General features: G+C 47.1%; 1 protein-coding gene across 4 annotated transcripts in view; it reads left to right on the forward strand.

Moving 5' to 3' along the window:
• CHRM3 (cholinergic receptor muscarinic 3) overlaps positions 1 to 20,912 on the forward strand; it is a 3,761,375-nt gene that overhangs the window by 2,862,171 nt on the left and 878,292 nt on the right. For all 4 annotated transcript variants that reach the window (XM_069607974.1, XM_069607972.1, XM_069607973.1 and 1 more), the window contains 2 exons: positions 5,425 to 5,511; positions 11,016 to 11,102. The gene's annotated coding sequence lies outside the window, so the exon portion shown is untranslated. The remainder of the gene's footprint in view (positions 1 to 5,424; positions 5,512 to 11,015; positions 11,103 to 20,912) is intronic.

The following is a 20,912-nucleotide window of genomic DNA, read 5'->3' on the forward strand; positions in this document are numbered from 1 at the left end:
TCAAAGAGCTGAACGGATGGATCATATATCGCCACTTCAAGATGGAGGGCATACATCAGCTCAGGGACTCCCTAAGAGAAGCAGACTGGCTGACGCGCTTAGATCTGAAGGACGCGTATCTCACAGTCCCTGTACTCAAGGAGTACAGACCATACCTAGCTTTCCGCTGGCACGGACATTTCTGGCAATTCAAGACAATGCCATTCGGACTTGCTTCGGCTCCCTGGGCATTTACGAAGCTGATGAAACCAGTAGCGGCAGCGATGAGAGAGAAGGGCGTCAGACTGATCATCTATCTGGACGACCTTTTACTCCTAGCAGAAGATCGAGAGGTGCTGGTATACCAAACGAGATGGGTACAAGACCTTCTGGTCTCACTAGGATTTCTGGTGAACACAGAGAAATCGGATACCATACCAGCTCAGAGGTTAGACTTTCTGGGATTTGTGCTAGACACAAAGAAAGCGACCCTGGAGCTGCCAGCTCAAAAGCTGAAAGACATAAAGAGGGAGATCAGATTATGCCTAGAGAAACAACTGATATCTCTCAGGACATTAGCAAGGATAGTTGGGCTATTAGCAGCATCTATTCAGGCCATATTCCCAGGGCCCCTGCACTACCGGGCACTACAGAGGTTGAAGATAAAACATCTACAACAGGGTCTGAAGTATCACCAACAGGTACCTCTAGATCAAGACTCCATTACAGAACTAGAGTGGTGGTTAAAGAATATGGACGCTTGGAATGGGCAAGCCATATTCGGAGACAAGCCGGATCAGATAATAGAATCAGACGCCAGCCGGAAGGGCTGGGGAGCCAGATGTGGGACCCTACAGACCGGGGGCAAATGGAGCGAAGAGGAGCTCCGTCTTCACATAAACTGTCTGGAGCTCCTGGCAGGATCTTTCGCGATCAAGGCCTTCACAAGAGGAAGAGTGAAATCTTGTGTGCTGCTGAAGATGGACAACATTTCAGCAGTAAGGTACATAAACCACCTAGGCGGCACGAGGTCCAAGATGCTAGCGGAGCTAGCGAAGGACTTCTGGCATTTTTGCCTACAGTCAGAAACGTCAGTGACAGCAGAGTACCTGCCAGGCTCACTGAATGTAGTAGCAGACTGGAACTCTCGTTACCTGACAGACTCCAGCGATTGGAGACTGGACCCAGTAGTGTTTCAGAGGCTGGACAGGAGATGGGGACCACTACGTATGGACCTTTTCGCCTCTCGGCTCAACGCTCAGACGAGCCTCTATTACAGCTGGAGGCTGGATCCGGGAGCTCAAGGAACAGATGCTTTCCTGCAGGAGTGGGCAGGAGGTCCGCATTACGCTTTTCCCCCCTTCGCGATGTTGAGCAGAGTTCTAGCGAAGTGTCGGAAGGAGAGAGCGGAGCTGGTGTTGGTTGCACCCTTGTGGAAGTCACAAGTGTGATTTCCAAAGCTAATGAAGCTAGTAGCGGACGTACCCAGAGTCCTCCCCGAAGGAGAGCGATTGATCACTGACCCAGCTGGGTTGTGTCATCCTCTGAGAGTGAGAGGGACACTCCCGCTAGTCGCGTGCAGGATATCAGGAGACGCTGGGCCCTGCCAGGAATTTCGGCGCAGGCAGCTCAGCTTATCGCAGAATCCTGGGCTCCTTCCACTAGGAGGAGCTACGATGCAGCTTGGGCAAAATGGACAAGCTGGTGCAAGAACAGAGGTGTTCATCCCGTTTCAGCATCTGTAGTAGAAATTCTAAATTTCCTAGCAAACTTATTGCAGAACGGAAGAGCTTTCCGTACGATAGGAGTATACAGATCAGCTATATCGGCGGGACATATGCCAATAGAAGGAGTACCAGCAGGAGAGCATCCCGCGGTAGTGAGGCTCATCAGAGGAGCGTAATTCAGAGTGCCACCAGTGCCCAGATATAATACAACATGGGACGTGGCGACAGTATTACGATTATTATCAGATTGGCCAACAGATAAATACCTTTCTCTTAAACAGCTATCAGGTAAACTAGCTATGCTATTATGTCTGATTTCATGCAAACGAGTGTCAGACGTTAAAGCTCTAGAGATTAACAGGCGGTCCTTCGGACCGGAAGGAGTCACATTCTCCATAGTCAGGAGAACTAAGACAGGCACCTCCACAGTGCATTATCCTTATTTTCCGAACAATTCGAAATGGTGCGTAGCACGATGTATTAAAGAATACGAGAACAGAACAGCAGAGAATAGAGCAGCTAATACTACCCAGTTGTTAATACCGCGCAGGAAGCCCTATCACGCAGTAGCATCAGCTACCATAGCTAGATGGGTAAAAGAGATCATGCATGCAGCTGGTGTGAATGTGGACACGTATGGAGCTCATTCAGTGAGGGGTGCAATGGCATCGTCAGCCGCGAGAGCGGGAGTGCCCTTGAGTGAAATAATGCTAGCAGCAGACTGGTCAAGCGATCGTACATTTAAAGAGTTTTACTTTAAGCCAGCAGAGAGTCTGGCTAGTACAGTGTTGGGGAAGCTTTGAACAAGCATAATGCTCGCCTCCAGTCTTGTCATAGAATGTAGATTACCCCTGCTATCTGCACAGGGAGTATTAATTCTATTAAAGACTAAGGAGGCGAGCATTAAATTCCCTCCCGAGTAATGTACTATATATAAAATGTCGATGCATTATATGAGGGAGTACACTACATACGCACCACCCTAAGATTTCCTATTATGTTTTCATAGGGGAAGATCAGAAGAATAGCTGAAGACAGTGTCGAAGCTGAGAGTATCAGGAGACCTGGAGTGCACCGGCAGTTGAGTTTAAAGTTCAGGAGAGCCTTCGCACCGTTGGCGAGGATCAGTAAATGTACTTGAGCGACTATCAGGGCGAGTAAAAGCAGAGGAGGAGTCCAAGCACAGGAAGTGGGTTGTGACTGGTGGAAAGGGCATGGACTACAGAGACTCATGGATGTTGTAGTTTAAAAAAAAAAAAAAAAAGTTTGTTTTACACTTTTCATGGTTTATATGTGTTTTGTTGAACTGCTGAAGAGTAGAAATAAATGAAGATGAAGCATAATGCACGCCTCCTTAGTCTTTAATAGAATTAATACTCCCTGCGCAGATAGCAGGGGTAATCTACATTGTTCAATGTCTCTCCTGTTCCTTGTTTTCTGTGGTGGTGCTTAAATGCTAATAACACCATACGTACAATTAAATACCAGTACCTATATGTTTGACATATGATTTAAACATGTTGGGGAGGGAGGGGCGAAATGCTCAGTGCGTTCCCATTCTCAGATTGAGTTACTAGGGTTACGAAGATGTTATTGGTTTTGAGCCGGGAGGCAGATGAAATGCTGTTTGAGGTGATTGCAATTGCTCAGCCCTGGCATTTGCACAGTCGGTGCTGTTGCCATGGGATGCAGGTCTAGGTGAACTTCTTCATTTGCAGCAGTTAACATGCCTTGTGCCTCACATTTCATTCACATTCTGATAGGGGAGAAGTGTATTTCTATGCCGTCGGCTGCTCTCAGGAAATGGCCGTTAAGCGATTCGGCTGCACGAGGCACGCGTTCATGATAGGCTACTGTAGTGACGAACACAGTATTACATAAGACCTCGGTGTACCGATGTTTCTCGACGTAACTTACTTTGTGGGGAGGAAAATGTATACATGTTTATTAAGGGGGAGAGATGTGGGAACATCTGGGGGTATGTAGTGTATGGGTAACCCCGCACCCAATAAAAAAAAGTTATTTTGTCGAAGTAAATTGCCACGAAGTAATTTGCTTCGATAAACCAACAGACAACCAAAATAATCTACCGCATGCTGTGAGCCAGTCCGAGATTGACTTTTTAACATGATGATGTAACAGAAATGCGCGCTCTTTGTTTTTTTAAGACGTAATAATAATATCGGAAAGTCAGTATATTCATTCTGATGGCTCAATGCTTCCATATGTCACTGGGGGAAAAAAACAAAAGGTTGAAACATATCGAGTTAGGGAACATGCAATCCATCAACAAGCGATGTTGATATTTCCAGTTAATTACTACGGATTGAACAGGCACACTTCCTAGGAATGCTTCTAAGACATTTATTTCCAGGTCAGGGGTCGGACGGGATGTATCCTTCAGGTGCGTTGCTCAGCAGCATGCCTGACACTGCCCACGGCATCAGAACAGCACTGGCAATTGATAGAAGACAGCTGTCTTGCTATTGGTTGTAGCATTTTCGCCTTCTCCCGCAATCCGTCCATAAGGCCCTGATTTTGGGCCTGATATGTGTGGTGTGTCACCCCTCCTGGGGGCATGGTATCTTCCAGGGCTGTGCTAAGGCTGCATGGTGGTGACCATGTGACTTAAATAATAAAAGAGACGAGCCAGTTCTGGCTTGCCAGTTGATGCAACCTGACTCCTGTCTGCCGTGATTGTGTTACTGCAGCGCAATGCTGGTGCTTCGTGGCCTGCAGAGGGCCTGCTACTGCTGGGCCCTATGTCTGGAAAGTGCCCCTGCTGGGAAAATACTGTCCCTGATGCCCTGGCCGCTTGTGTGTAACAGAGACCCTGCTGGGCAACTCTGTTGTAATGCTCCGGAGCCCCGGGCAACTCTGGCTCCGGGAGCATGGGTGCCCCCAGGCCACTGTCCGCTATGACCACCGAAAGTGATCTTGCTGGGTGCTCCCAGCAACGCTGTCCTGGACCCTGTGCCCTGGGCCCAGGATGCCACATTGGCAACGAGGAGTTTAGGGCCCCCGTGCCCCGTACTGTGTAATGGGGTGTCCGCCACGAAGAATGAAGATGCAACCTCTGCCATTTTGGGGAGAGGTGGCTCCAGCGGTATCCAGCTGCTACGAGCAGTGCTGCGGCTGCTCTGCTGGGCGAGGGGACAATGGCGGTGTGCCAGAGACCCAGAAGTGAAGTGAAGCTGCATCCACTGCCAGAGAGAAGGAGAGGCCCTATTGCTGCTCTTCAGGCCGGCGTAAATGGGTGTCTGCTTGTTCCTCGGGCGAGCACATGAGGAACACTGCAGTGCTCTGATGGGTAAGCAAGGAGATGGCTGGCTGCAGTGTGATGGACTTGCATGAAGGGCTATTACGTAATAAGAGGTGGGTGCCCAGGCCTGCCCCATGACAAGAGAGATATCAGCATGACACGTGCTGTACCGTCAGTGCCCCCAGTGTGATCCCGGACCAGCTAACGGTTAACTGTGTGTGATCCAGTTTGGAGTGAAAAAACTAAATAAAAGATGCCATGATCTCGGTCGGACCAGAGAAAGAAAGATCCCGGGCCCGATCTGCAGTGAATTAAAGGAAGATCTCCATGTCAGCCTGTAATAACTTAGTTAAATGAGTTTGAAGGACAAAAGAGTCTTAGCCAATAAGTAGTTTGTTTGGACTAAAAGCGAGCCCAATTCTTTTATTAACTGTTTCTCATTTTTCTTTTCTCTAGGTATACTGGAAAAAGGATACGTCTTTGGCTTGACTTTGCAAGTTCAAGGGGACAGGATTTCCTTGATGATTGCAGGAAAAACCACAGGTAAGTTCTTTTGATCTTGAAATTGTTTATATTCTTCTTTGCTTTCTTTTCTCTTTCTTTTCTTTAATAAGGATGTTGTCTTCACTCTGATAGTTCACCACAAACATTCATTCATGTGTCTCTAAAGTAGTTAGCCCTCTCCTGCAGCTTTCTGGGGTTTTCTCTAATATTAAACAGGATTTTCTGTTGTATAGTATCAGCATTACTTATCTCTGATTATTTTTTTGTTAAATGTTCAGATCGGGTATTTCAACTTGTCCCTGTTAAACGTGACATCTTTAAAATATACGTTCTGTTTCTTCCCTCGGTCGTAGCCTTGTATTTCAACTTGGACGTACTCCTAAAAATGTGGGTTTCCCCACCCTAATAGTCTTTAAATCAGAGCACTCCTCCCGTGTCCGTACGGTTTATAGAAAACCCCGCTCCTACCTTCTTTTCCACTCGGCACCATATTGTATGTCTGCTTCAGCGGCTGACCGGGACTCGCTACGGCTCTGCCTTCAGCCTAAATTCAAGGATATATCCGCTTGACTGCACGGCGCAACGGCGCTGCTGCTTCTTCACGTACCTCAGTCAGACGAGCACAGTCGTCTGATACGTTGTGCGACTCCCTCTCCTTATTCAGCGCAACGGCGCCAGCTCCTCATTTCCCTCACAAGGCAACAACGGTCACCTCTCCCCTTCAGACGCCCGGCTGCGCAACGGCGCTGCCGCTCTGGAGACAAACCCGGCGAAAACAGTCACCTCTCCCCTTCAGACGTCTCGCTGCGCAACGGCGCTGCCGCTCTGGAACCAAACACGGCGACAACGGTCACCTCTACCGGGTACACAAGATACCCTTTCTTGTAACGCGCAACGGCACAATCTTCTTAACTATAATGTTAAAAAACTCCTTTGTTCTTCGGTTTCTTCCCTCAGTACGCCCACATCAAACAGTCTTCCCCGGACTCCTCTTCTTCCGCCTCCTAGCAACCAGATAAAAACAAAAACAAAGGCCGTCATTCACCTTACCTCTTTCAGGGATTGGTCAATTAGCCTGTCAGTCTTTCTCTCTTAGCTGGCGAGCAATCTTAACCCTTTGTTGGCCTGTTTGACCTGATATTGCCAGAGTCTTTGCCTGATTGCATCTTCATTGTCTCTTTTGCCTCCAATTTGTCACACACCCCCCCTTCTAGGCCCTTACGCTCGGGAAGGGTGGTACTTCTAGATAGAAATCGGCTTGGGCCATCAATCTTCCAGGAAGATGTATGGTCTTGAAGTTGAAAGGTTGAAGAGAGAGAAACCGCCTGAGGACTCTGGGGTTTGTGTCTTTATTGCGAGCCAGCCATACTAAAGGGGCATGATCAGTTATTAAAGTGAACTCCCGTCCTAACAGGTAGTATCGTAATGCCTCTATCGCCCACTTTACAGCCAGGCACTCTTTCTCAATTGTGGCATAATGCATCTCGTTTGCAAGCAACTTCCTGCTTATGAAAATAATTGGCCTCTCAGCTTCCCCCCGATTCTGAAACAGTACTGCTCCAAGACCCGTTCCTGAGGCATCCGTTTGCAGGAAAAACGGAGACGTAAAATCGGGACAGTGTAGAATTACTTTCTCTGAAAGTGCCTTCTTCAGATCTTGGAAGGCCTTGTCCGTCTCTGCTGTATTCCATTCTCTTTTTGGGGAAGCTGAAGACTTCAGGAGGTTGGTTAGAGGTGTGGCTAATGTTGAAAAATGTGGTATAAATCTTCTATAATACCCTATGAAACCTAGGAAAGCTCTGACCTGTCTGGTATTTACGGGAAATTGTAATCATTTTATTGCTTCCAGTTTTTCCTCTTGGGGTTTAATGACGCCCTGTCCCACAAAATATCCTAAATACTTTGTATGAAAGTTAGCAATAAAAGACTTTTTGGGATTTATGTGAAGACCGGACTTTTGTAACAATTGTAATAGAATACGTAAATGTACTAGGTGGTCATCCCAAGATTGGCTAAAAACAATAATATCATCCAGATAGGCTCCGATATAATTCTCATGTCCACGAAAGATGGAATTTATTAATCTTTGAAACGTGGCAGGCGCACCATGTAATCCAAAAGGCAAAACTGTAAATTGGAATAAACCTGAAGGTGTGGCAAAGGCGGTTTTCTCTTTGTCATCAGGATGTAAGGGTATTTGCCAATATCCTTTTGTCAAATGGATGGTCGTTAGAAACTTAGCCTTCCCAAGTTTATCTAGTAAATCCTCTATCCGAGGCATAGGATAGGCGTCAAACTTTGAAATCTCATTCAGCTTTCTGAAATCTAAACAAAATCGGGTTGTACTATCGCTTTTGGGTACTAGAACTATAGGTGACGACCATTCACTTTTCGAGGGTTCTATCACTCCCAATTCTAGCATTTCTTGAATTTCTTTATTAATTGATTCCAATTTCACTTCTGGTATCCGATAAGGTATAATCCTAATTACCTCTCCAGGTTGGGTCTTGATTTGATGGTAAGCTAATTTCGTCCTTCCTGGTAGACTGGAAAAAATGTTCGGATACTCGTTAATGAGGTTTAGTAGCTCCCTCTTCTGACTGTCAGACAAGTCTTGATTTAAATGTAAAGCTTTGCTGCCTAACTCTCCTCTTAATTGAGGAAATGGTTCCATGGGTTCTTCCTTGGTGTTAATCATGGCTATGCTTATATCAGGTTCAGTCCACTTTTTAAGCATGTTCACATGATACGTTTGTGTCGACATCCTTCTATCGTTCTGTTTTACTCTATAAGTCAAAGGACCCAAGACTTCTTCGACCACATATGGACCCCTCCAGCTTGCTAGCATTTTATTTTCGGACCTTGGCAACAACACTAACACCCAATCACCCTTTTTGAAGGTTCTCAATTTAGTATTTCGATTGTAGTATTGTTCCTGCTTAATTTGATTTTGCAACAAATTTTCTTTGGCAATCTTCTGTAGGTTTTCTATTCTTTCTCTAAGTTGATACGCATACTCTGTTAATGTAATTTCTTGACCCAGGTTTTCTTCCCAACTTTTTTTTAGAATGTCGAGTAAAGTCCTCACGGCTCTCCCAAACAATAACTCGAATGTCGAAAAGCCAGTCGATGACTGTGGCGTATTGCGGAGGGTAAGTAATATCCATGGTAAAATTCGGTCCCATCCTCTATCTCCGGGGTCTATTGACTTGCGTAGCATTTGTTTTATCGTTTGATTATGTCTCTCTACGAGACCGTCAGTTTGAGGGTGATAAACCGCTGTTATCAAGTGTTTTATCTTTAGGACTTCACACACTTGCTCCATAAGTGTTGACATAAAGTTTGTTCCACGATCCATGACAATCTCTTTCGGTATTCCCACCCTGCTGATAAAAGGTATCAACACATCACAAATGCTTTGGGCGCTGGTAGCCTTAAGAGGGAACGCCTCTGGATATCTAGTGGCATAGTCAACCATCACGAGGATATACTTATGTCCTCTGGATGATGGGTCTAATGGACCAATAATATCCATACCAATTCTACTGAAAGGTCCAAAACAATTGGCATGGGTTGTAAGGGAGCCCTTTTAACATTTGCACGATTTTTCTTTTGACACTCGGGACATGCCTGGCAGAATCCGGATACTTGTGCATATAGTCCGGGCCAATAAAATCTTTTCAAGATTTTCTGTATGGTTTTATCTGTGCCTAAATGTCCTTCACCTAACTGCACATGGGCGACTTCCATAACCGTTTGGTAATATTTGCTGGGCACTAGTAATTGTTTTATGAGGTTTCCAGTCGACTCTCTACTGACTCGATAGTACAGTCCTTTCTCCTTCAGGAAATATGGTTCTTTTCCAGAGACATCGTCTTGAGCCCCCGACCTAGCATTTGCCAATAATGGGTCCAATTCTTGACCTAAGCGAAAAGTATCGCCCCCTTCATCGATTCTCCAATCGACCACCACAGGGAGTACATTCTTTTCTCCCCAGTCTTTTTTTAATTTTCTGATTGTCGCTTTTGTTTTCTTTTCTTTGGTTCCAACTACAGGAATGTCACAATGGGAAAATGGGGCATTTTGTAACCATCTTGCTTCCACTTCTTTCACTATTTTGGCAAAGTTTGGGACATCGGATCCAATAAGGAGTGGCTCTGGCAATATCGGCATTACAACGGCCCTGACGTCCATCTGCTCACCAGCTACTTTTAAATGTATTTCTTTGGTAGGATAAGTTTTCACATCCCCATGAACACATTTTATAGGAATTCTTTTATTTGACATTCCCACATTTCCCACTAGTTCGGTACTTACTACAGTTTGTAAGCTGCCGGTATCTACCAGGGCCCTCGTAGGTCTTCCATCAACTTCTGCCTCGCAAGTGTAGGAATAGGGTGATCGGGGGGCCATTGTTGGGTCTTGTAATGTTCCTTCTTTAGAAATCTCCAGATTCTCCACGTCCATTGGTTCTATCTTAACCTTTTTTGGGCACAACCTTGCCATATGTCCCCATTCCCCACACTCGAAACATTGCATCCCTTTTGGAATCATACTTGGTGGTCTTAATCCCGCTGGACTTTCACTAGTAGGTCGTAATCTGGGCACTTCCCACTCCGTCTTCCTGAGCATTGAATTAGGCCATCGGGAATTTCCTAGAGTTTTGGGTATGGAACTATTTACGCTGTTAGATGTTTTAGTGGTTGACACATAGTTCATTGAGCGGCTCTGACCCGCCTTTTGATATGCAGAGGCTATGTTCATCGCCTCTACCAAGCTGGGCCGATGATGTTGGCGGACCCAGCGCTGCATAGGAATAGGTAGAGCTTCGATGAATTGTTCCATAACAATTTTTTCGGTCATCTCTGGGATAGTGGTGTTTGCTGTCTGTAACCACTTATCCCCTAACTCCTTGACCCGATAAAAGAGTTGCCGTGGAGTTTCCTCTGCCTGTAATTTGACTTCCCGAAACTTCAGCCTGTAGGCCTCTTCATCATGGCCTAAGCTTTCCAGGACCACTCTTTTCATATCCGAATAAGTTGTCTCGCCCGTTGGGTTAGCTGCCTGGTATGCACTCTGCATCTCGCCAGTCATAAGTGGTGCAATGTAATGACACCAACTTTCATTCGGCCATTGCGCATTTCTAGCGACCCTCTCAAAATTGACAAAAAAATGTGCAGGATCTTCTCCAATAGAATATTTTTGTAGCACCGAAGCTGGTACTTGAGAATGTCGGCGCACTGCGGTTGCTTCCAATAACTGGGCTTGTTGTACATGTATTGCCTGTTGAAAAGCTTGTCTGTCAGCTTGTGCCTGTTGATTTTGAATCTGTAATGCCTGTTGGAGAAGTTGTTGGCCCTCACTCAATGTTTTGATGAGTTCCTCCATGGTGTTCTCCTCGATCCCACTTCTGACACCAAATTTGTAATAACTTAGTTAAATGAGTTTGAAGGACAAAATAGTCTTAGCCAATAAGTAGTTTGTTTGGACTAAAAGCGAGCCCAATTCTTTTATTAACTGTTTCTCATTTTTCTTTTCTCTAGGTATACTGGAAAAAGGATACGTCTTTGGCTTGACTTTGCAAGTTCAAGGGGACAGGATTTCCTTGATGATTGCAGGAAAAACCACATGTAAGTTCTTTTGATCTTGAAATTGTTTATATTGTTCTTTGCTTTCTTTTCTCTTTCTTTTCTTTAATAAGGATGTTGTCTTCACTCTGATAGTTCACCACAAACATTCATTCATTTGTCTCTAAAGTAGTTAGCCCGCTCCTGCAGCTTTCTGGGGTTTTCTCTAATATTAAACAGGATTTTCTATTGTATAGTATCAGCATTACTTATCTCTGATTATGTTTTTGTTAAATTTTCAGATCGGGTATTTCAACTTGTCCCTGTTAAACGTGACATCTTTAAAATATACGTTCTGTTTCTTCCCTCGGTCGTAGCCTTGTATTTCAACTTGGACGTACTCCTAAAAAGGTGGGTTTCCCCACCCTAATAGTCTTTAAATCTGAGCACTCCTCCCGTGTCCGTACCGTTTATAGAAAACCCCGCTCCTACCTTCTTTTCCACTCGGCACCACGTTGTATGTCTGCTTCAGCGGCTGACCGGGACTCGCTACGGCTCTGCCTTCAGCCTAAATTGAAGGATATATCCGATTGACTGCACGGCGCAACGGCGCTGATGCTTCTTCTCGTACCTCAGTCAGACGAGCACGGTCATCTGATACGTTGTGCGACTCCTCTCCTTATTCAGCGCAACGGCGGCAGCTCCTCATTTCCCTCACAAGGCAACAACGGTCACCTCTCCCCTTCAGACGTCTCGCTGCGCAACGGCGCTGCCGCTCTGGAACCAAACACGGCGACAACGGTCACCTCTACCGGGTACACAAGATACCCTTTCTTGTAACGCGCAACGGCGCAATCTTCTTAACTATAATGTTAAAAAAGTCCTTCGTTCTTCGGTTTCTTCCCTCAGTACGCCCACATCAAACGGTCTTCCCGGACTCCTCTTCTTCCGCCTCCTAGCAACCAGATAAAAACAAAAACAAAGGCCGTCATTCACCTTAACTCTTTCAGGGATTGGTCAATTAGCCTGTCAGTCTTTCTCTCTTAGCTGGCGAGCAATCTTAACCCTTTGTTGGCCTGTTTGACCTGATATTGCCAGAGTCTTTGCCTGATTGCATCTCCGTTGTCTCTTTTGCCTCTAATTTGTCACACAGCCCAATACCAATACAGTGATAAGGCTCCCCTGCAGATCCTGGGCCCATTGGCAGTGAATTAAAGGAAGATCTCCATGTCAGCCCAATACCAATACAGTGATAATGCCCCCCTGCAGATCCTGGGCCCATCGGCAGTGAGTTTGAATGGAAAAAAAAGAGAGGAATACGTAGCAAATGAAGCCACGTGGCTGACCGCGTCTTGTGTGCACAATAGCAGGCAGGCAAAGCCCTGCAGCGTTCCGGGGCCACTAAGACAGTGAAATAAGGGCGTAGCATCATCTGCCACTGCCGTAAATAACTGCCCGATGTCCTGCCTATAGAGGAAGGGGAAAGGAAGATGTGAACCATCACGTGAGGGTTGCAGCTCTGTACGAGTGGTTGTGAGCCTTCCTGTGCCAACAGCCTCTGTCTGGAAGGGGGAATGAAATGAGTGGACTGCCACCAGTGTTGCTGCCTGCCCCACTATCTAAGGTCTAGGCTGATTAGCCCATGGTGCCCCCCAGGTGCGGCTTTGCGGACCCCTGAACTGGGAACTAAACTGTCCTGAATAGATGCCAATGTAAGTCGGACTGGTCTCCTGCTGACCCACAATTGCTTAATGTGGACTCAGTCGCCGTCCCCATGAAGGCTGGGAGCCCGCAAACCTTGGACTTGCTTAAAATGGCCCAGTCAAGTGGCTATGTGAAGCTCTACTCCTGTGTATTGTGGACATGCTATGGTGCCAGGTGCTAATGATGGTGGCACACAGTAGTTTAAGCTCCACTCACGCAGGTTAATAAAGGGTTTGTTTAAATGTGGAATTTCCAACGTGTCACCAGCAATCTACCAACCCTGACTGTCACCCTACGTGTGTACCAATGCTCAGTGCATGTGTTATGTTTGAAACTACCAAAGTAAGATCGGAGGTAGTGTTTGTCCCAACCTGAGTTTCAATGTATTTGACTATTATTTGCACCCGGATGTCAAGCATTGCCGTTTGTGACTGGTAATTGATTTAATGTCCAGTGGTGTCCCCCATTTGTTTGATCGTTATAGAAAAGGAGGAGTGTGGTGTGTCACCCCTCCTGGGAGCATGGTATCTCCCAGGGCTTGTGCTAAGGTCACATGGTCGTGAACATGTGACTTAAATAATAAAAGGGACGAGCCATTTCCGGCTTGTCAGTCGATGCAACCTGACTCCTGCCTGCCGCGAGTGTGTTACTGCAGCGCAATGCTGGTGCTTCGTGGCCTGCAGAGGGCCCTCTGCTGCTGGGCCCTATGTCTGGAAAGTGCCCCTGCTTGGCAACATTGTCCCTGATGCCCTGGCCGCTAGTGTGTAACAGAGCCCCTGCTGGGCAACTCTGTTGTAATGCTCCAGAGCCCCGGCTGGGAAACTCTACCTCCGATAGTGCCCCCACCACCCCAGGAGCTGGCTCATGTGCCCGTGAGCCCGCCTGCTATGACCACCGAAAGTGATCTTGCTGGGTGCTCCAAGCAACGTGTCCTGGACGCCACAATGTGCTCAATGGCCGCTCTCATCCAATGGATGTGGCGATAGCTGTACAATATTGCATTGGGTTAGCCCTACAACACTGGGAAAATCTCAGTGGGCTGTTCTCGCTGCACAACCGACTTTCACAAAAGCAGAAGAAGGCCGTGATTTTATGCGAATATTTCCATCCGGGCATTTAAACATTTCTTAGGACCCATCGGCTGGATCCGTGAACTATTTCAGACCAAATTACATTGGCCCTCATTAGGACCCTGGCGCTAAGGGGTTTGCGCCAGCGTTAGCTGCGCCGACCCCTTACCGCCAACTACGAGTTCCCATAGCGCCATGCTCATTTTTCCGCCCGCTTTTTGCGGGCGTAAAAATCCATGGCGCTATGGGACCTCGGTGTTAATTACGCCACCGTAGTGTACGGTGGCGTAATTAACACCTTCCCCACTCCCATTGAGCCCTATGGGGCCGAAATGGGAATGGGGAAGGGTAAATGGGTCAATGGGGACTTACCGCCCCGCCGACCTCGGAATGGGGCGGTAAATCCGCCATCCGCCATGGCTTAAAGGGACTTTGCGCCATGGCGGAAAAGTCCGCCGATGGCGAAAAAAATCCGCCAGGGTCGTAATGAGGGCCATTGACCTCTGATACATTCGGAGTAAAAATCGATACACGATTCTGGACTTGATTTACAAAGCGTTTTTCAAAGGGGCTTCCCCACTGAAACCGCGTTTGGAAATCATCAGACCCTTAATCTTTAAATGTAGAAGTCTATTTCTTCCCAGAGCCGATTTGATGTCGAACACACAGCTGGCCATACGTACCTAACACCCACTAAAGACCTGCATTCCTCACCGGACAGGGCGGCAGCTATGAAAGGAGAGTTTAATTTTCCATTCACAGTGGGTGGGACCGTAAATGATTGGCGTTTATTGACCGAGTTGGGGGAGTTGCTTGCTCCATCCTTCCTATCCGCTGGGGTTTCTCTTATGTAGTCGAATTGTGGCTTTTTGCTGGTCCCTAATGATATGATATATTTATATTGCGCTTAATACCGAGAGGTTTCTAAGCACAGACCTGGGGATCGAACCTGTGTTGCTGTTTGTCGTCTTTCTTCCAAGGCGGGCACGTTGCCGCTTTGCTATCCCCCAGAGACATTGGTACTAGCAAAGTCGCATATTTACAAGGATGGGCCTCACCTAAACAATAGAGAAGCAGGCCCCTGGGATCCAAGACAGAGGACATCCTGAAATGAGCAACTCAGGAAAAAAGTACCCAACAGAGCATGGAACGTGTGCACTGGGTTACATGAACTGGTTGCGCTTTTCATTCCCTGTCTCTTTAAAGAAAATCGAACAAATAAATTAACCCTGAAACGTGCTATCTACGAGCACGAGCAGAAACAACTCCCTGCTATAAAGTATTGCAAATCTCTCCCCTGTCTCTTCTCGCATGCTGTGAGTGCATAAATGACGCAGCCTGTCGTACTGTGCAATGAGGGGCCTCTCCTAGACATTAGACCACTCCCAGGGTTTCCTCATGTTCAGTTCGAGCTTTAGCATAAATGGCAATGAACGAAGCAAGGCGCACCACAGCTGTTGGGGTGGAACAGACCCCCAGCAATGTGCCATCATTCTCAATCGGGCTTGCCTTCCTTCTCACTTATTGTGCTGATGGCACTGTTGGAGCCCCCGTTGCTTCACACTGTGTGGTTTTTGAAAGCGAGTGTAAATAGCTCCACGTATTTCCCAGGCCTCTCTGGTGGCTTTCAGCTGACATACTGTGATCAAGCAGCAACACACTCGAGAGCAAGCTGTGCACCGTGCAACCAACATGGATGGAGAGTGACAGTGCTCAGAGAAAGGATTCATGAGAAATGCACAATGCAATACTAAATACTTGGCACAAAAAGCAGTACTGCCAACATACGTACAGAGGGGACACAGAGTGATAAATGGTTATTCTGTTCCCTCCATAACCTTATTGCAACACATGCGCTCCGAAAGTACACATTATTGCAATGATTTTCATTCTCCTGCAGATTGCTCCTCAGATAGATATCCATTGCAGCATCAGCTGCTTGTTTACCTTTTTGACAGGAGGGCGTAGTATGACTCGATATCGACCGTCAGCTCCTCTTGAATCGACTGTGCCACTCGTCAGCTCTGGACATGACATCGGCCACATATATACCTCGTCACTATGCCCCCACACCTCAGTTCCTTTTTTCTGCGCACTCAGCACTCTGCTATTCGGAACGTTTATCGTGAGATAAAATTTCAACTCGACAATTCGTCAAACTTTAGACTTTTGACGATATGTCGGTCCCTAAGGTTTCAGGATTCAAGCGTTGCCAGGACTGCAACTCTAAGATGCCGATCACTGACCTACATGGCCTCTGCATGTTGTGTCTAGTCAAAGATCACGATATCGAAGAGTGCGGCTCATGTCAGCAAATTAATCCAAAATCCCTTATGGAACGATTAGCGCTCGGGCAGCCTCCATCTAAGACCCTAACTCGTTTGACCATCAGGTCATAGCGACAAGAGACTAAAGCCCCCACGCCCGAACAGGAGGATAGGCAACACAGGGTAGCAAAGAAGTGTTCGCACTCCTGAAGCCATTCATCCTCCTCGTCCTCCCATAAGAAAAAAAGACGCCATCGACAAAGGCACAACTCCAATTCGTTGGAGGTTTGCAGTTAGGTCTGCCTGACTCTGGGCACATTGAAGGAAGGGTGGGGGCATTCAAGGAGTAAATGCCCAGATGTTTAAAATGGCCACAGCAAGTACAATTCCGTTATCGATGCTGTGGGCCAACACCGCACCAGTTGCTCCCAGAGGTTCTGGCGCCAAGGTAGCCAAGTCTGGTCCTATGCCCTTGTGCTAAACCGCGATGACTGGAAAACTAGCCCTGCTATCGCAGGGCCCCCAGGTTCAGCACTGATAGGCCGGATGGGAACACCATCGATGTTGGCACTGATAGTCGAATGTTCCTTTGTTCCCGAATCTGATCAACGTTTTTCGACTCATTTTGGTCGATTTAGGATGATGAAGGGGACCAAGTGACTTTTGGCTTTGAGCTTATGGGGGGGGGCGGTGACTCGATGAGACAATTATTTTCGCTGACCAATCGGATTTGCTTGCTGTAGCTGAAGGGCTACATGGCGCAAGTGCGTTGGACACGTCTCCTGATCTAGATCTGCAAATGGCCACCCCTTATGGTCATCCTAATGCACAGTACAGAAGAACTGTGTAGAGGGTAGTAGAGGCCTTGGGTCTAGGGACACCAACAAGACCTCTGTTGGCCTATAATCTCACAGACATCTTAGGTAAGGGACCACAAACCGTAAGGGCATCGCCTTTTAATGTGGACATCTCAGAACCCATTACAACAATGCGGCCAAGGCCCTGCTCCATGCCAGCTGTGCATAAAGAGCTTACAAAGAAATACAAGCTGGCTAGGGGGGATTTAACCTTTTCTGTCTTCCCACCCCACACCGGCAGGACCTAATAGTGCAACTCACTACAGTAAGTACTAGGGCAGCCACGTCCATGCCTACAGACAGGTAATCCAAGAAGACGGATGCCCTGGCCAAGAAGATCTTTTCTTCGGGTAGCATGTGTCGTGACTGACAGATTCAGGTGTACCCTCGCGAGACGCCTCCTCACATCTTTCTTCAGAAGAGCTGTTCAGGTCTTCAGATGACACCTTCCGTCGGGTCTTCTTGCCCTCCTTGGGCTTCCTTGTCTTAGCCTTCTTCTCTTTTCTATCGTGCAGCTAGGGACTAGCTCCCCCAGAGGCCACCTTGACTGGAAAGGGTGCCTAGCCAAAGGGAACTCCAGGGAGCCAGCCCTCGTAGCAGGGAAAAAGCCTCTGGGTAACAAAAAACACTGCGTAGAATTTCTTGTAAGCAGAATTAGTTCTTTTCAGTGAGTGTCTTAGATGGTAGACTGTTCATTGGCTTGAAAAGCAGGTAAGTACTTTCAGCGTACTCACACTCCTGGGAGTTGAGATGATTCCGCTTGAAAGAGCCAAAGTCCAAGGTAAAAGGGTGTAGACACAGCAATCCACGGAAATAATTATTTGCTGCTGCCGTAGGAAAAATTGGACTTGCCGAAGGATAACACCGCAGCTGCCGTAAGCCAGCTGATTTAACTGAAAGATAGCAAACCAGCCGACAGAAAGTCAACAAAGGAGGAATTGGAGAAAAGTGTAAGCAGAAAAGCACAGGATGGCACTCAAAGAAGAATGGAGTGAAAACCTGAGGGTCGGGAGCCTCGTGCAGGAGCACACAGGTAAGGAAAGTTAGAAAGGCGAACTCTAGTGAGACGGCGCAGTGAGAATAAAAGCCAGAAAAGTATGGCCGAAACCATAAACAAGTACAAGAGCTTACCGACTAAGAGGATAGCTGTAAGGCGACGGCGCAAAGCAGGGTGAAATACGAAAAGGGAAGAAACAAATCACATACACGTACAGAGATACGTGGAAGTAAGGCAAGGAAGGAACAAAACAGAAGGAAAGAAAGTTCTGTGAAAACGGATTTCAAGAATTACTTAGAGGTACTGAGAACCAAACCAGTGGGTACCGAAGTGACGGATACAACGCACCTTCGTCTGTACTGCTCTGGTGTTATAGGCACGTCACACGCGTGGCGGTGGCCATCTTGGGTGAGGACTAGACAGGTGCTGCTGTAGTCAGTGCAAGTCCTGGGAATTGTGGAACTTGCAATTTGGTGCCAGTTTTTCCACCTTTTCCAAAGACCCCATGGCCGCGGCATGACAGCATGGCCCTGAAAGCAGTCAATGCATCATGAACATTCACTTGGTAGTCTCACAGGCTGTGGAGACTCATGTCGGATCAGTGTTTGAAAAACCCCTGGACATAGCTGTTGATGGTGAGCATCTTTTCGTCCCAAAGGCCAGTGAATTCTTGGAGAAAACCAAGGACTCTAACTTGGCTGCCAAGTTGCTGGGCTTAGCTGTGCAGACACCTGAAAAGCAGTCTTTCAGCGTTTCCTCTAGGAGAAAAGGCTACAGGTGGTACATTCCATTTGGTAAGAGGGCACAGCTACCACAAGCCAGGCAAGGGCAGAGGCAGTTCTCGCACCCTGGATGGGACAGGGGGGTCAGCAGACTGCTGCAGCTGTGGCAGGATCGGCAGCACCCATTAAGCCTCTTTGAGCTCTCCCCTCATGTTTCCCTGGTTGTTGTCCAACATCTCAGTTTCAGGACCTTCTGCTCCAAAGTCTCTTCGTCATTCAAAGTCTCTTACTGCAGAGGGTCTGATGTAGCAAACAAAACACAAAAGTTCCTTTCCTTTGTGAAGATTCTCACATTCATATGTTTACGATTGGTCTCCCTCCTCGTCAAGGCTCAGATCTCTTTTCTACAATTTTCACAATTCACAACTTGGTCTACCTCATCCGGGCTCAGATCATGGATCCACCTTGTCCGGGTTCAGATCCCTTTTCACACAAAGTGCTCACAATTTGGTCTCCCTCATCCAGGCTCGGACCAATGATCCCCCTCGTCCGTACTCAGATCCCTTTTCAAACAATGTTCACATTTTTTTAACTTTCACTTCTGCCACTTCTCAGCTGGATACCTTACAAATACCTTCGATTGGGCACACACGTGGTGCCAGACCACTTTGTCTCACAGCTTTGCTCCTTTAAACTACACGTCCCAGAATGCACATTCAAGGTTTTGCTCCCACTCGCCAGTTACAGGCACTTTTGGGATTTACATGTTCTTGACACAACATATTATCCCGTCTTAGCTTCCCTCAAGTCACAGAATCTCCATCTTTTATCCTCAGTGATCAGGTGTTAGCGGGTGCTCAATAGGGATTCACTTGAGGTCAGGGTCCAAGCACCTGCCCCTCAACTACCTGGGTTTCTGGATCTCACCCAGGGAGCAGGCACTGATTTAAGCACTACCATAAATGTGTAGCTGGAATTTTGGTTCTCTATGGCACGGCTCCCCTGCCGCACTGTAGCCCCCTTTGTACTGACAGGCTTCAGTGTCTAGGCAGTCCATCTGACCTTTTGGCTTCCCAAGGCTCTCCCAGCTGCTGACTTCTACTTCTGGTCCTCATGGTTCCTTCAGCATCCACAAGTCGCTCAAAATGCTGTTTCTGGCTGCTTTTATACTCCCGGCTAGAGTTGATTGGAGTCAAGTGTGAGTAGTTGTCCCTCCCTGCCTGACTCTGCCTGACGTCATTATCGGGACAACATGGAGACTGACCATAGGAATCCATTGCCCATAGATTCCTACGGGTAATCCTCATGGCTCCGATCTGCCACTTCTTCATCACAATAGTTGGACATCTAGAATGGAAGTAGGGATTGTGGGAGTTGTAGGTTTTCCTGGAGATCATGGAAAAACCCTGTAGATTTTCATCAGAATAAAGGGGGTAAATTTATTGTGATGGGTAAATGGATTTTCTATTGTGTTTTAACTTCCAAGATCATTTTCTCCTTTTTCTTAAAGAAAGGTACTGGGGTATGATGGGACTCTTCTGAGAATATCCCATGACATCTGAGGGGATGTTGGGTAGGGGTGTATCGGACCAAGAGAAATACCATGTCTCACCCAAGGGCATGTCTACCATAGTCCCCAAGCACCCCCTGCCCAAGTGATCCTCACTCGCTCGTCCACCCCATGGTTGGGATCCAAGAGGGATGGCCCGCCCCTGGCTACCTAAACAAAGGAACCCCAGGAATAGCCTGGGAGAAATGCCTCAGGTTTCTCACATGATCCAACACATTATTTCAGTCATCGGGGGCAAAAAACATGCACGGTTCCGTCTGACGAAATCGCAGCACAACACACACAAAAGCAGGAGACACGAGAAGGAGGTTGAAAAAGAAATTCAGGAGGAAGAGAGAGAGAGACCATCAAGAAGGAGGGAAGGAGACCACAAGGGTGTGGCTGGAGGAGATACCAGAGGAATATATATATATATATCTCACAGAGTCGGAATCCCACCATAGGAACCCCTCAAAATTCTATTGTTAATAACTTTTGATTGGAGTAACGGTTTTGACCGAAATTTCGTAAGTGATTAAGGACTCGTGCCCCCATCCCTCCCCCAACATTTCATAAAGATTTGTTAAAAAATAAAAAAGTTATTAAGCAGACAAAACATTTTTTTCCCTCGAATAGTGCGGCCAACTTCCCATTCATTTTCCCATAGACAACCAAGGTACATTTTTGTCACAGCGCACAGCCCAAAC

Source organism: Ambystoma mexicanum, chromosome 4q, assembly GCF_040938575.1.
Source record: "Ambystoma mexicanum isolate Mex_15411 chromosome 4q, UKY_AmexF1_1, whole genome shotgun sequence".
In the NCBI taxonomy this organism is placed as follows: domain Eukaryota; kingdom Metazoa; phylum Chordata; class Amphibia; order Caudata; family Ambystomatidae; genus Ambystoma; species Ambystoma mexicanum.